Source organism: Oratosquilla oratoria, chromosome 9 (assembly GCF_046742065.1).
Source record: "Oratosquilla oratoria isolate Oo_2021 chromosome 9, ASM4674206v1, whole genome shotgun sequence".
Classification (NCBI taxonomy): Eukaryota; Metazoa; Arthropoda; class Malacostraca; order Stomatopoda; family Squillidae; genus Oratosquilla; species Oratosquilla oratoria.
Genome location: NC_134785.1, coordinates 44,300,222 through 44,315,221, shown reverse-complemented (window position 1 = coordinate 44,315,221; position 15,000 = coordinate 44,300,222).

Below are 15,000 nucleotides of genomic sequence, written 5' to 3'. Positions count from 1 at the left end.
CAACCTCTACCCGTCCTAAATCCACACTGTTCCTCACCAATTACTCCTTCTGTTCCTCTCCTAATCCTCTCAATTAAGATTCTCCCATAAGCCTTCCCTACTACACTCAACAGGCTAATCCCTCTGAAATTACTACATTCACACTTGTCCCCTTTTCCCTTGTAAAGAGGAACTATACAGGCACTACTCCAGTCCTCCGGTACTCTACCCTCTCTCCAGCAAACATTAAATAATCTCACCAACCAGTCCACCATCACTGAACCTCCCTTTTTCAGACATTCTGCATGACATCCATCCAGACCAGGTGCCTTACCTGCTTTCATCATCTTTACAACTGCCTTCACCTCATCCTTCCTTATTTCTCCTCCATTCTCCTCACTCATCACTCTCATTTTCTTCGTATTTCCCACTGCAGCTATCTTTCCCTCCCTATCCTCCTTCACATTCAGCAACTCCCTAAAATATTCTGCCCATCTTCCCCTCACTGCCATCTCTTCCATTATCAACTCTCCATCTGTACCTTTTACCTTTTCTTCCCTACTTGATTCACCTCCTCTTCCTCTCTTAATTTCTTTCCAAAACATCTTTTTATTACTTTCAAAATTTTCTGTCATACTCCTACCCCATTTCACATCTGCTCTCCTCTTTGCCTCCTTTACCTTTTGCTTTACTTCTCTTTTCTTTTCTTTGTACGTCTCATATGACTCCCCTGTCCTCTTTTGTAACCAATCTGTGAATGCTCGCTTCTTCTCTTCTACAACCTTCTTTGTTTCCTCATCCCACCATTCACTACCCTTTCTTCTATTTCCTCCTGTCCTTCTTGTTCCACACACCATCCTTGCACACTTTAAGACTCCCTCCTTGAACCATCCCCATTCCTCCTCCACACCCATCTCTGCTCTATCCTTAACTCCCTCCCACTCCTCCTTCAGCTTCTTTTCGTACTCCTTCTCCTTTTCCTTTTCATTCAAGGAGTTCACTCTAAGAACCTCCCTACCTTTTGTCCCTTTCCTCCTTCTCCATCTATCCTCCACTCTCAACTTACCTTCCACCAAAAAATGATCTGATATTCCCCCACCCTCTCCCCTTAGCACATGTACATCCTTAACTCTTCCTATCATAATCCTATTTACCACTACATAATCCATTAGCGCTCTATCTACCACCCTTCCCTCCACCACCCTCTCCCATGTGTACTTATGCTTGACTTTCTTCCGAAACACTGTATTTGCTATCATCAGCTCTCTTTCTAGACACATTTCCACCATCAACTCTCCACTACGATTCTTTCCTGGAACTCCACACTTCCCAACCACTCCATCGATTGGACCATTTCCCACTCTAGCATTAAGGTCTCCCAGTACTATTACATTGACATTTCTTCCTAAACCCTCTATGCACTCATTTAAATCTATCCAAAAGGCCTCCCTTTCTTCTATACTCTTCTCACTGCCCGGCCCATATGCACTTACAAAGACCCACATCTCCTTTCCCAGTTTCACCTTCATCCACATTATCCTTGAGGAAACCTCCTTCCACTCCACTACCCCTTTACCTATCTCCTCACTTACTAGAATAGCCACCCCTTCCCTCCCTCTCCCTCTCTTCACTCCTGATAACCTCCCACTTACACTCCCAAACATACACTCACCCTTCCCTTTCAACTTAGTTTCACTCAAAGCCAACACATCCAACTTTCTTCTCACAAACATACTACCTATCTCTTCCCTTTTACTCTCATCTGTACCACATCCACGCACATTAAAAGACCCAAACCTTAGGGTGCTGGCCCGAGGCCCGCCAGCACCCCTTATGCCTTTTCTTTTCATTTTAGGTAATTGCCCCTTGGGGCTACAGGGAGAAGGATGCCTAGTCCCTCTCCCCGTCCCTTTCTTCTCGCCTCTTACGATCCAAGTGGGAAAACTTGGTGGCAGTATTCTTTTCCCCCACCACAGGGAATTCCCCCAATCAGAAAGAGAATACTCAGAGAAATGGTACAGGACAGCAACAAGGGGTTGGGGGACAGCATAACGGAGGGACAGTCGTAGTATAAAAGTGTCATCATTTCTCTATGAACAGAATTTCTTCTATCATAGACAAAATGATGTGTGGCTCTGGTCCGTAGGGGCGCCCCATATAGACCCTAAAGTATCGACTGCATGCTACTTTGCCACAATAACAAGCAGCCAATACCCCAGACAATGATAATAATAATATAAAATCCACTAGGAAGAGGAAAAACCACACGGAGTCCGAGCGCTTTCGTGAATATATCACGAAAGCACTCGGACTCCATGTGTTTTTTCCTCTTCCTAGTGGAGACTGTATATCTGTGATTCACGTGTGACGTTTAAATTTGTGCATATATATATATATATATATATATATATATATATATATATAATGTATATATATATATATATATGTATATAGGTATATATATATATATATATATATGTATATATATAAATATATATACATATATATAATATATGTATATATATATCGCAGAAAACCACTCGGGAAATAAGACTCAATGACCCAAACGTTTACGTATATTCATATATCTTCAGGGAATACAGAATGACTGTGGTTAGGAACGTACATACGTATATAGCGACTTCCGCCGTATGTAAAATCAGTTCACTCGTACCTTACAATAAAGGAAGACGAACTCACCAAAACCTCTTTCTATTCACCAATAGTAGCCTCGCTCCATTGGTGACACCGGAGTGACCATGGACCCATCTACCGCTGCCAACCCCGACCCCACGCTGCCCGCTACCAACACCGTCAACGCCATCTCCCTGAAGCTGCCAGCTTTTTCTACGGTCGACGCTCCCTCTTGGTTTCGAAGGACCGAGTTCCAGTTCCGCCTGCGGAATATCAGCGCGTCCCGAACGAAGGCAAATTATGTTCTCGAGGCGATCCCCGAGAATGTGTTCCCACTCATCTCCCAATGGCTCGATCAACACGACGGCGTTATCCAGTATGACGTTCTGAAACAGTACCTGCTTCAGGAATTCACGCCGTCAGCAGCCTCCAGAGCCGCAAAAATCCTCCAACTCTCCCAACGGCCACTGGGGGACATTAAACCAAGTACAGCATACCTCGAGATGATGTCCATCGCCCGTCTCCCACCCCCAGCCAACGGAACCAGCAGGAACGTCGATATGCTTCGTCCATTGTGGCTCATGCGCCTCCCAACGCCCGTCCAATCCGCCCTTGGCAACGCCGAGGAAATGACCACCGACGAAGTTTCACGGAAGGCGGACCATCTCGCCGGTGCCCACGCCGCCGCAGCAAGGAGTCGGGATGTCTGTGCTACCAACATCATGGACGAAATCTCCGCCGCAGCAGCATCCCCAGCCAACAGGCGCCAACAACACCAGCAAAGGCAGCGACGCCGGACCACCGCCCCTCTGCACCTGTGCTACTACCACACAAGATTCGGTGCCTTCGCCAAGAAATGCCAACCAGGATGTACCTGGACAAAAAAAAAACGCCTAAAAGGGCCACCGTCCATCACGGTGGCCTCTACAGGCGCAACGGGCCTCTACATCAACGACAAGGCCTCTAAACGTCGCTTCCTTGCTGACACTAGTGCTTGCAGGTCCATATTTCCTGTTGGCGTTAGACTCGTCGCAGTTAACGGCATTACCATAGCCACCTACGGGTGGAAACGCCTGCACCTCATCTTTGGGAGTTGCCATTACTCATGGAACTTCATCCTGGCAAACGTCAAGATGCCTCTTCTTGGTGCTGATTTCCTCGCTCATTATAGGTTAATGGTCGACGTCGCCAACAGCCGCCTAGTCTGCTCAACCGCATTCGCCTCGACGCCCTGCAAATCGCGCCACAGCCAACCACGGTCGCTGCCATCGACGCTAGAATGCCCTACGCGCACCTGCTCACGAAATTCTCTGGCGTTTTCAAGCCTGAGCTGCGACAGACACCACAGACACCAGCTAAACATGGCGTGTACCACTATACCACTACGTCAAGACATCTGGGCCCCCGGTATTTGCCAAATACCGCCGCCTGCCGCCCGAGAAACTCGCCGTCGCCAAGAAAACCTTCCAAGAGATGGAGAGACTAGACCTCTGCCAAAATGCCTCCAGCCCTTGGTCCTCCCCTCTCCACCTCGTCAAGAAGAACGATGGTTCCTGGCTCCCCTGTGGAGACTACCGGTGGGTGAACATGATGACGGAACCTGACCACTACCCACCCTCAAATATCGCCGACGTCACCACATACCTCAACGGCGCCAAGATCTTTTCGACACTGGACCTCCTGAAGGGCTACTACCAAGTTCCGGTACATACAAACGACATCTCTAAGACCGCCAACACCACCCCCTTCGGGACGTACACCTTTAATTACTCCTGCTTCGGCTTACAAAACTCAGGTGCGATCTTCCAGCGCCTTATGGACGGCATCCTTGGCGACCTCGACTTCTGCGTCTGCTACGTCGACGATATTCTGGTCTTCTCCAACTCGCCTGGCCAGCACCTCCAACACCTGCGGACCACCCTCGAGCGTCTCCAGGACAGCGGCCTCGTTGTCCGCTTTGATAAATGCAGCTTCGGGAAAAAGTCTGCCCTATTTTTGTGACACCTCATCTCTCCTGACGGCGTACGTCCCCTGCAGGATAACGTTGCCGCAGTCGATAAATTTCCCAAACCTACTACCATCAAATCCCTGCAGGAATTTATTGGGATGGTCAATTTCTATCACCGTTTCCTCCCTAACATCATTCAAACGCTCCTCCACTCTATAACGCCCTTCATGGAAAACCGAAGGACCTCCTGTGGAACCCCGCCATGGAAGCTGCCTTCGTCAACGCCAAAAAAAGCCCTTGCCCGTGCCACCACCCTCTCCTTCCCTGCACCAGGTGCCCAGCTACAACTGTCAACGGACACCATCAATGTCGCCATAGGGGATGTGCTCGAACAAATTCTCCGTGGCAGACCTACACCCCTCGGTTTCTTCAGCAGGAAACTCTCCAAGGCCTAGCTCTACTACAGCACCTTCGACAGAGAGCTCCTCACCATCCACCACGACTATTAAAAAAAATCAAAGCCCATGGCATAGGAGGAAAAGTGTTAGAACGGATTAGAGCTTGGATTAGTAACAGAAAACAGCGGGTCACCATAAATGGAATAAAATCTAGGTGGGGCAATGTTACTAGTGGGGTCCCCCAGGGCTCGGTTTTGGGTCCCTTGTTGTTCATTATGTATATAAACAACTTAGACGATGAGATCAATAGTGATGTTAGTAAGTTTGCGGACGACACTAAAATAGGACGCCTAATTAGGTCAGGAGACGACGCCCAGATTCTGCAGGATGATCTTAATAAATTGTTAACATGGTCGGTGAAATGGCAAATGAACTTCAATATCTCTAAGTGTAGCGTGTTCGTAGGGCTACACAACCCCAAAAATAGGTACAACTTAGATAACACGTTTTTAGAAAAATCTGAGTGCGAAAGGGACTTAGGAGTTCGAGTGAGTCCGGACCTTAAAACCAGGAAGCAGTACATTAGCGCCAGAAATAAAGCTAACAGAGCATTAGGCTTCATTGCTAGAACAGTAACGAATAGAAGTGCATAGGTAATTATTAAACTCTATCTAGCGACAGTTAGACCCATCCTTGACTATGCGGTACAGTTTTGGTCTCCGTCCTACAGAATGAACATAAATTCACTAGAATCAGTACAGAGAAGAATGACCAAAATGATACATCGACTCGGAAATTTGCCTTGCGAAGAGAGGCTTAGGCACCTAAACTTACACTCTCTGGAAAGACGCAGAGTGCGGGGTGATCTAATAGAAGTGTTCAAATGGATCAAAGGCTATAACAAGGGTGATGCAAACAAGGTCATCATAATAAAACAACAGGGCAGGACTCGCAGTAATGGTTATAAACTGGACAAATTTAGATTTAAGAAGGAATTAGGCAAGAATTGGTTTACTAATAGGGTGGTCGATGAATGGAATAAACTTAGTAACCATGTAGTAAGCGCTGAAACTATCAGTTGTTTTAAAAAACTATTAGACAACTTTATGGATGGGGATGACAGGTGGTGATGGATACGGAGCTGCCTAGTGTAGGCCTTATGGTCTTTTGCAGTCTCCTTTATTCTTATATTCTTATGTTCACGCCGTCCGTCACTTTCTCCATTTCCTCGAGGGCTCCTCATTTATCATCAACCTCTGGTGCACGCCTTCACGAAACAACAGGGCGCTTGGTCTGCCAGACAGCGCCGCCACCTCTCCGCCATCGCCGAGTTCAATTGCACCATCAGGCACGTCCCCGGTACAAACAACCCCGTCGCAGACGCCCTCTCCCGAATAGCCATCGCCGCAGTTCAACTCGGTCTCGACTACGCAGCTATCGCCAGAGAGCAACGGGAGGATCCTAAAACACTTGCCTACAGGACATCCATCACATCCCTTAAGTGGCAAGACGTTCCTTTTCACGACAACCACACCATCCTCTGCGACATCAGTACCGGCCGCCCACGATCCCTCATCCCAGCTGCCTTCCGACGCCAATTGTTCAATTTAATACACGGCTTGTCTCACCCTTCATGGCGCATCACTACAAAGCCCCCGAAGCAGAAATTCATCTGGTACAGCATCTCCAAGGACGCAAAGGAGTGGGCCAGATCTTGCATTGCCTGCCAGCAAAGCAAAATTCATCGCCACGCTGATTCAGGCATCGGATCATTCCATCAGCCCCGACGACGCTTCGCACATATTCATGTCGACGTCGTCGGCCCACTCCCCCCGTCGGAAGGCCATCGTTACCTCTTTACCGCCATTAATAGATCGACCCGCTGGCTGGAGGTCACCCCCATGAAGGATAGTACCGCCTCATCCTGCACTACAGCATTTCTCAGTGGATAGATTGACAGATTTGGACTCCCGGAACATGTCACCTCCGACCGAGGAACTTGTTTCACGTCGCGGCTTTGCCACTCTCTCGCTGAACTCCTGGGTACTACAGTCCACCACACTACCTCCTACAACCCTGCAGCCAACGGCATGGTCGAGCGAACCCACCGCTCACTCAAAGCATCTCTTATGGCACGCTGCAACAACGGCTCCTGGCTACCCCAACTACCACGGATACTCCTTGGCCTTCGGACAGCCATCAAGGACGACCTCAACGTGTCTCCAGCAGAGATGGTCCTCGGCCAAACCCTCGTCTTGCCCGCAGAATTCTTCCCTCCACAGGATTCTCCCGAGAGCATGCAGCAGCCGCGACGCACTGTCGGCAAATTTGCTCATGCGTACCGACACATCACCGGGAGTTCAAGGAATACCTCCAAAAACACCTCCACACCTCGACGCACGTTTTCCTGAGGACGGACGCTCACACCCCACCACTCACCCGTCCCTACATTGGCCCCTATCTTGTCCTTGAACGTAAGGACAAGACCTTCTCCATCTCCATCTCCGGCAAGCCAGAATGGGTTTCCATCGACCGCCTAAAACCAGCACACCTCGACAATCCACCCACCAAATTCTCATGTGCAGGACGCCCCCTTAAGCCAAGGCAAATTTAAGAGGGGAGTATTGTACAGTCGCGACAGTCACGTGGCATGGAATGTGAGTGATGTAGTCCACGACCTGACGCTTCTCTGCCTATGCGACCCTGCTTAACCCGACCTAACCAAACCCAGTGCAATTATCTAATTACGGAGCACGGCTAACTTACCCACGCGGTATATATAGCGGCTTCCGCCGCATGTAAAATCAGTTCACTGATTTCACCGGAGAATCAACACAGCGCTCCTAGAGGTCGGACGCCGCTCCCCACTTCAGCTCTCTCAACAAGCGTCCAGCGATCTTCGCCGGCCGGTGGTGGCGAGGAGACTTGTCTCCTTTGCTGCTGCCGGTCTGGCCCAAGGCTGACCTCTTCGTTGGCGACGGCAGGCGGGTTTACACCAAAGACAAATACACACATTTCCCAAGTCACGTAATCCTCTGTTTTCAGAGTTGTGCTTGGATGAAAAGAGATACATGCACACCTGCTCGCTCGCTTAGTAGAGGCCCACAACCCAACTCTGATTCAGAGCCCTTAACTCTTTACCGGCTGATCGCGGGAGAGGAATTGGGGAGCCTCTCTTGTCGTCCGGCCCGCACCCACGCCCTGGCCTCTTCGCTGACGCTGACGCTGGCCTCTGACATTTACACACAATTCCCAAGTCACGTAATTCTCTGCTTTCAGAGTTGTGCTTAGAAGGAGAAAGATAAATCAAAACTTGCCCGCATGCCCACCCACCCACCCTCGCACCGCCATTGGATCCACTCTCCTGACTACGCTTCAGACATCGCTCGCTCATCGCTTAAGCCCGACCTGGGGCTAAACAGAGACGCTTATGCCTTAACCTGGGGCTAAACAGGGACGCTTATGCCTTAACCTGGGGCTAAACAGGGACGCTTATGCCTTAACCTGGGGCTAATCAGGAACACGTTCTCTACTCACGGGTAGTGAACTCTACTCACTTCCCGTAAGATACATACACACACCTCTCGCGAACATAACCACACCCCACGCACAAACATCTACACGTACTTTTTTTTTTTTTTTTTTTTTACTAAAATTCGCTTCCTTTCTAACTTTCTCTTATACTTCATCTTCTCATCTCAGTCTACCTCCCACTAAAGATTTTTCCGTTTTTCCACCTTTCCCTACTACTACGCCTCCTACCATTTTCTCAACTTTTGGTGATTCTAATCCCGGCCGTCGGCGCCGCCGTCCGAGTTCCCTGCCCATTTCTCCTAAGCCACGACCACCAACCGCCCCTAATCGCTCGCTCAATCGCCCGGTGGCAAAAGCCCTCTTTTATACACTACTATCTTTTCATTTTCTTACAGACATTCTTCCCCTCCCACAAAAACCGATCCCGCGCAAGCAGGTGGTCTTACCTAGCAAGTCGCAAGTCGCAAGTCGCAAGTCAGTTCGCTCGAACCTTACAATAAAGGAAGACGAACTCACCAAAACCTCTTTCTATTCACCAATAATAGCCTCGCTACATGTACATACATATACCAAATTCTTTTTTTCCCTTACAAGGGGGGTAGCCAAAAAACAAAGGCATAGAAACCATTCCCATCCATTCCATCCCCAACATATTCCACTTCCCTCTACCCTCCTACCTTTTCTTATCTTGGCACCTCCTGAATGTCGGGTCATCCCTACATCTTGTCCACTGCCCTTCGGGCTGCGTCAATTTATTTCTCATACATACTCCCTCACCCCCCATCCCCCACCCACTCCCCTCATGCATCACAGCATCATCCATACACAACCATTCTCCATCCCCCCCTATCTTCTGTCCTCTCCCGTCCTTCCTCAATAGACATCCCCCTCTTTCCCAAAGCCCGCTTCACCCCATCCATCCATCTCATCCTAGGTCGACCCTCATGTTCACTTCTTCCACATCTGCCTTTCACACCTCCCTTACTAGTTTTTCTTCACTCGTTCTTTACATGTGTCCAAACCATATCAATACTCTTTCATCAACCCTATCTCCCAACTCCCATCCCACCCCTGTTCTCCTCCTTACCTCCTCATTTTTCACTCTATCTAGCCTAGTAACCCGTCATACTTCTCAGACACCTCATCTCAAACACATTCAAACTCCTTCTCTCTTCCTCTCTTATGTTCCATGTTTCTGCCCCATACAGTGCTGTTGGCACAATCACTCCTTCATAAAATCTCCTCTTAGCATCTATTCCCAAATGTCTATTTCTTATTACACTTTTTAATCCACCAAAGCATTTACTCGCTTCTCTCAATCTACATTCTACATCCACCTCCACTCCTCCTTTTCCTGCCACATTCGCACCCAACTATCTAAAACTATCCACTTCCTCCAATATCCCTCCTTTGATAATCACTTCCAGTCTGCTGCCACTCTCTCCCCTTGCACATCTCATCACCTTACTTTTACCCATATTTATCTTCAGCTTCCTTCTTTCGCACATCTTATCAACTCTGTCACTACCTTCCTCAATCCCTCCTCTGATCCTGCTACAATAGTGTCGTCAGCAAACAAGTGGCTTATCTCCCACTTTTCTCCATTTCCTTTAACCATCTCCAATCCCTGACCCACTACCCTTGCACTCACCTCTCGCATCCAGGGTGACATAACACATCCCTGACGAAGTCTCACCTTTACCTCAAACCACTCACTCTCTCCATTTCTAATCCTAACACAAGCTCTACTACAATCGTAAAAATTCTTGACTGCTCTTAACAGTTTTCCTCCTATCCCATTGTCAGGGGGGGAAAAATAAAGTATCTTTGCACTCGGTATTATTGAGAAATGGGCATGAGAGAAAAGAAACACCAAGGTAACACTAACACGTGTTTTTATTGTGGATCAACACAGAGCACTATCCTATCTACCTCTCAAATCACATATAATAGAAATATCACCAGTGTGATATATACCGTTACTATCTACCAATTATGCAATATATATATGAAGAACAAATGGATACACAAACCACTCCTCGGCTCTACGAGCGCGAGGATGAATTCTCCTCGAGCGTCGATTTCTTCTTCAGACGAGTCCCCTGTGTCCTTCTCCTTGGCGGACGGGCGCACGTCTCCTCGTGATCTCCTTCCCGGCGAGTCCCCTATATCCTTCTCCTTGGCGGACGGGCGCACATCTCTTCCTTGGTCTCCTTCCCGACGAGTCCTTTGTGTCCTCCTTGGACGGGCGCACGTCTCCTCGTGATCTCCTGCGTCCTGGTGCCCTCCCTCCGTGGAACTGGGAGGGGAGGGGGGGGGGTCCGCCCTCAACGGCAGACGGCCGTGAAGTCTCCTCGTCCATCTCCATGCCCTTCCCTCTTGTACATCCGGGAGGGTGAGGGAGAGTGGGTGGTGGCGATCTGCGCATGCGCACAGCAGTAGTAGTGACCTCGTATAGTTGAGCTTAGTTGGCAGGCCTGGAGGCTAAGCATGACCTCACGTTCGTCCGGCCTGGGTCAGGTGTGCTCGCTGACCAGCTCCAAGCTTCGTCTCGGCCCGAATCACGTGGTCAGCGGGGGACGAAACGTCCGCGCCGACAGCCCCAAGCTTCGTCACGTGACCCACGTGACACCCATATATCTGCAATACCTCTCACAGTGCCTTCCTTTCTACCTTGTCATAAGCCTTTTCCAAATTTCTAAATGCCCAAAATACATCCTTACCTTTTCCTATAGCTTTCTCACACATCTGTCTTACCACAAAAATCTGATCTACACAACCTCTACCTGTCCTAAACCCACACTGTTCCTCACCAATTACTCCTTCTGTTCCTCTCTTAATCCTCTCAATCAAGACCCTCCCATAAGCCTTCCCAACTACACTTAACAAGTTGATCCCTCTGAAACTACTACACTCACATTTGTCCCCTTTTCCCTTGTAAAGTGGAACTATACAGGCACTCCTCCAGTCCTCCGGCACTCTACCCTCTCTTAAACAAACATTAAATAACCTCACCAGCCAGTCCACCATCACTGTACCTCTTTTTTCAGACATTCTGCATGGTATCCTTCCAACGCAGGTGCCTTACCTGCTCTCATCATCTTAACAGCTGCCTTCACTTCTTCTTTATTTCTTCCCCATTTTCCTCACTCATCACTCTCATTTTCTTTGAGCTTCCCAATGAAACTACCTTTCCCTCCCTATCCTCTTTCACATTTGGCAACTCTCTAAAATACTCTACCCATCTTCCACTTACTGCCTTCTCTTCCGTTATCATCTCTCCATCTTACCTTTTCTTCTCTACTTGATTTGCCTCCTCTTCCTCTCTTAATTTCTTTCTAAAACATTTTTTATTACTTTCAAATTTTTCTGTCATACTCTTACCCCATTTCACATCAGCTCTCCTCTTTACCTCCTTTATCTTATGTTTTACTCTTCTCTTTATTTTGCACCTCTCATATGATTCCCTCGTCCTATTTTGTAACCAGTCTATAAAACCTTGTTTCTTCTCTTCTACAGCCTTCTTTGCTTCCTCATCACACCACTCATTACCCTTCCTTCTATTTCCTCCCATCCTCCTTGTTCCACACACCATCTTTGCACACTTTATGACTCCCTCCTTGAACCATCCCCATTCCTCCTCCACTCCTAGTTCTACTCTATCCATCACTCTCTCATACTCCTCTCTCAGCTTCTTCTTATACTTCTTCTCCTTTTCTTTCTCATTTAAACAGTTCAATCTAAGTACCTCCCGACCTTTTGTCCTTTTCCTCTTTCTCCACCTATCCTTCACTCTCAATTTACCTTCCAACAGAAAATGATCTGATATTCCCACACCCTCTCCCCTTAGAACATGTACATCCTTAATTCTTCCTACTGTACTCCTGGTTAGCACTATATAGTCCATTAACGCTGCATCTACCACCTTTCCATCCACCATCCTCTCCCATGTGTACTTATGCTTGTCTTTTTTCCGAAACATCGTATTTGCTATCATCAGTTCTCTTTCGAAACACATCTCCACCATCAACTTTCCACTACAAATTTTGCCTAGAACTCCACATTTCCCAACCACTCCGTCTATTGGTTCATTTCCTACCCTAGCATTAAGGTCTCCCAGTACCACTACATTGACATTTCTCCCTAATCCCTCTACACACGCATTTAAATCCATCCAAAAAGCCTCCCTTTCCTCTTCACTCTTGTCAGTACCAGGCCCATATGCACTTACAAAAACCCACACCTCCCTTCCCAGCTTCATCTTCATCCACATTAACCTTGAAGAAACCTCCTTCCACTCCACTACCGGCTTACCTATCTCTTCACTTACTAGTATAACCACCCCTTCTCTCCCTCGTCCTCCCTTCACTCCTGAGAACCTCCCAACTACACTCCCAAACTCACACTCGCCCCTCCTTTTCAACTTAGTTTCACTCAATGCCAACATACCCATCTTTCTTCTCACAAGCATACTGCCTATCTCTTCCCTTTTACTCTCATCCGTACCACATCCACGCACATTAAAATACGTATAAACAGACAAGTAATAGGCAAGACAGGAACATGTGAGGTCACACAAGACAATTTTTCAACAAAGCGTATCAGGACGGGGACACACCGTGAGCTGCTACATAATCAACAATTTTCTTTACAATGAAATTATCAAGTTTATATAAGCCTAAACTTACGTTCATGTTATCAAAAGAATGCTTAATAAGACTGGATGGCATGGCATGGCATGGCAAGGTTATGGTCTCTTATGTGTACAAAAATCCCACTGGACAATTGACCCGATCTCACACTATACCTGTGTTGAATAATTCTAGTAACTAATTCTTTTCCTATTTGACAAATATAGCTTTTATCAAATTTAAGACGAGGAATGCTGTAAACACAGCCTATCCCATCACCTGGGGAATTTTTAACAAGGATGTTTTTAATGAAACTTGAATTCTTAAATATCACATTGATGTCAAACTGTCTAAGAATCTTATGAAGATTTATCAAGTTCTCATGGAAATGAAGAACTAAAAGGTTTTTGTTACAAAAGTTATTCCTTTACCAAGAAATGTCATGGTAGGACCTTTTAGCCATTTTATGAGCCTTATCAATTAAATATTTTGGACATCTCAAGTCCGATGCAATGTCACAAATTTTCTTCATCTCATCATCCAAGAAATCAAGGCTACAAATTCTGTAAGAACTAAGAATCATACGAGAAAAGACCGGAATTTTAGTTTTTTTCATGATGAGCTGAGTAAAAGTGGACATACGACAGGACATTTGTGCTTTTCCTGAATACATCGTATTTGAAACATATTCCACTTCTGTGTATCAAAATATCCAAAAAGAGTAACCTGTTATCTTGTTCTATCTCAGTAATGAATTTGATAGAAGGAACTAAATTATTCAAATTAATAGAAAGGAGTCTACATTGAGGTCAACAGGCCAAATGCACAAAATGTCATCAACATATCTTTGCCATATGACGTTATGGGGAAGTATATGGGGTAATAAATCCCTTTAAATAAATTCCATGCATAAGTTCCTTAATACTGGAGACAACGGGTTACCCAAGGCCATACCAATTTTTTGCACATAAAAATCACCATTAAAAACGATCTTTGAATCTACTACACATAACAGGGAGAGGCAAGTCATGTTTCAACAATTCTTCTTCCAGGTATAACAATAAGTCATTTAATGGAACCCGGGGGAAAAGAGACGTAACATCATAACTAACTTAAAGTCAAATTCAATGTCAAAACCACTCAACTTATCAATAAGATCAACGTTGTTTCTTATGTGGGAATTAGAAATTGAACCCACAAGGGGACTCAAAATGAATACAAACCATTTTGATAACTTGTATAAAGCTGACCCGGTGGAACAAATAATGGGTCTGACAGGATGCTCTTTTTGTGGGTTTTAATCAACCCGTACATGTAAGGCAGGGAAGGTGACACGGTGGAAACAAGTTTAATAAGATGGTCATGTCCTTTCAAATACTTATTTTTAGTTTTAAGTTGAATTCACTGTTTACTGCCTTTAACGGGTTATTACTAAGTTTTGTGTAAGTGAAACTATCACCCAACAATATTTCCATCTTCTCAATATAATCCACTTTGTTTAAAATTACAATACAATTGCTTTTATCTGCTTTCGTAATGTGTAATTCATTATCCCGTTATTGTCTTGTGTGACCTCACATGTTCCTGTCTTGTCTATTACTTTTCTGTATATACGTTCTTACCCATTGTCATTCTGTATTCCCTGAAGATGTCTGAAAAGACGCAAACGTTTGGATCATAGTGTCTTATTTCCCGAGTGGATTTCTGCGAAATCTTACATTCACGCATTTTAGTGAATTATGAATTGTGTTGCAGTATATATATATATGTATATATATATATATATATATATATATATATATATATATATATATATATATATATATATATATATGTGTGTGTGTGTGTGTGTGTGTGTGTGTGTGTGTGTGTGTGT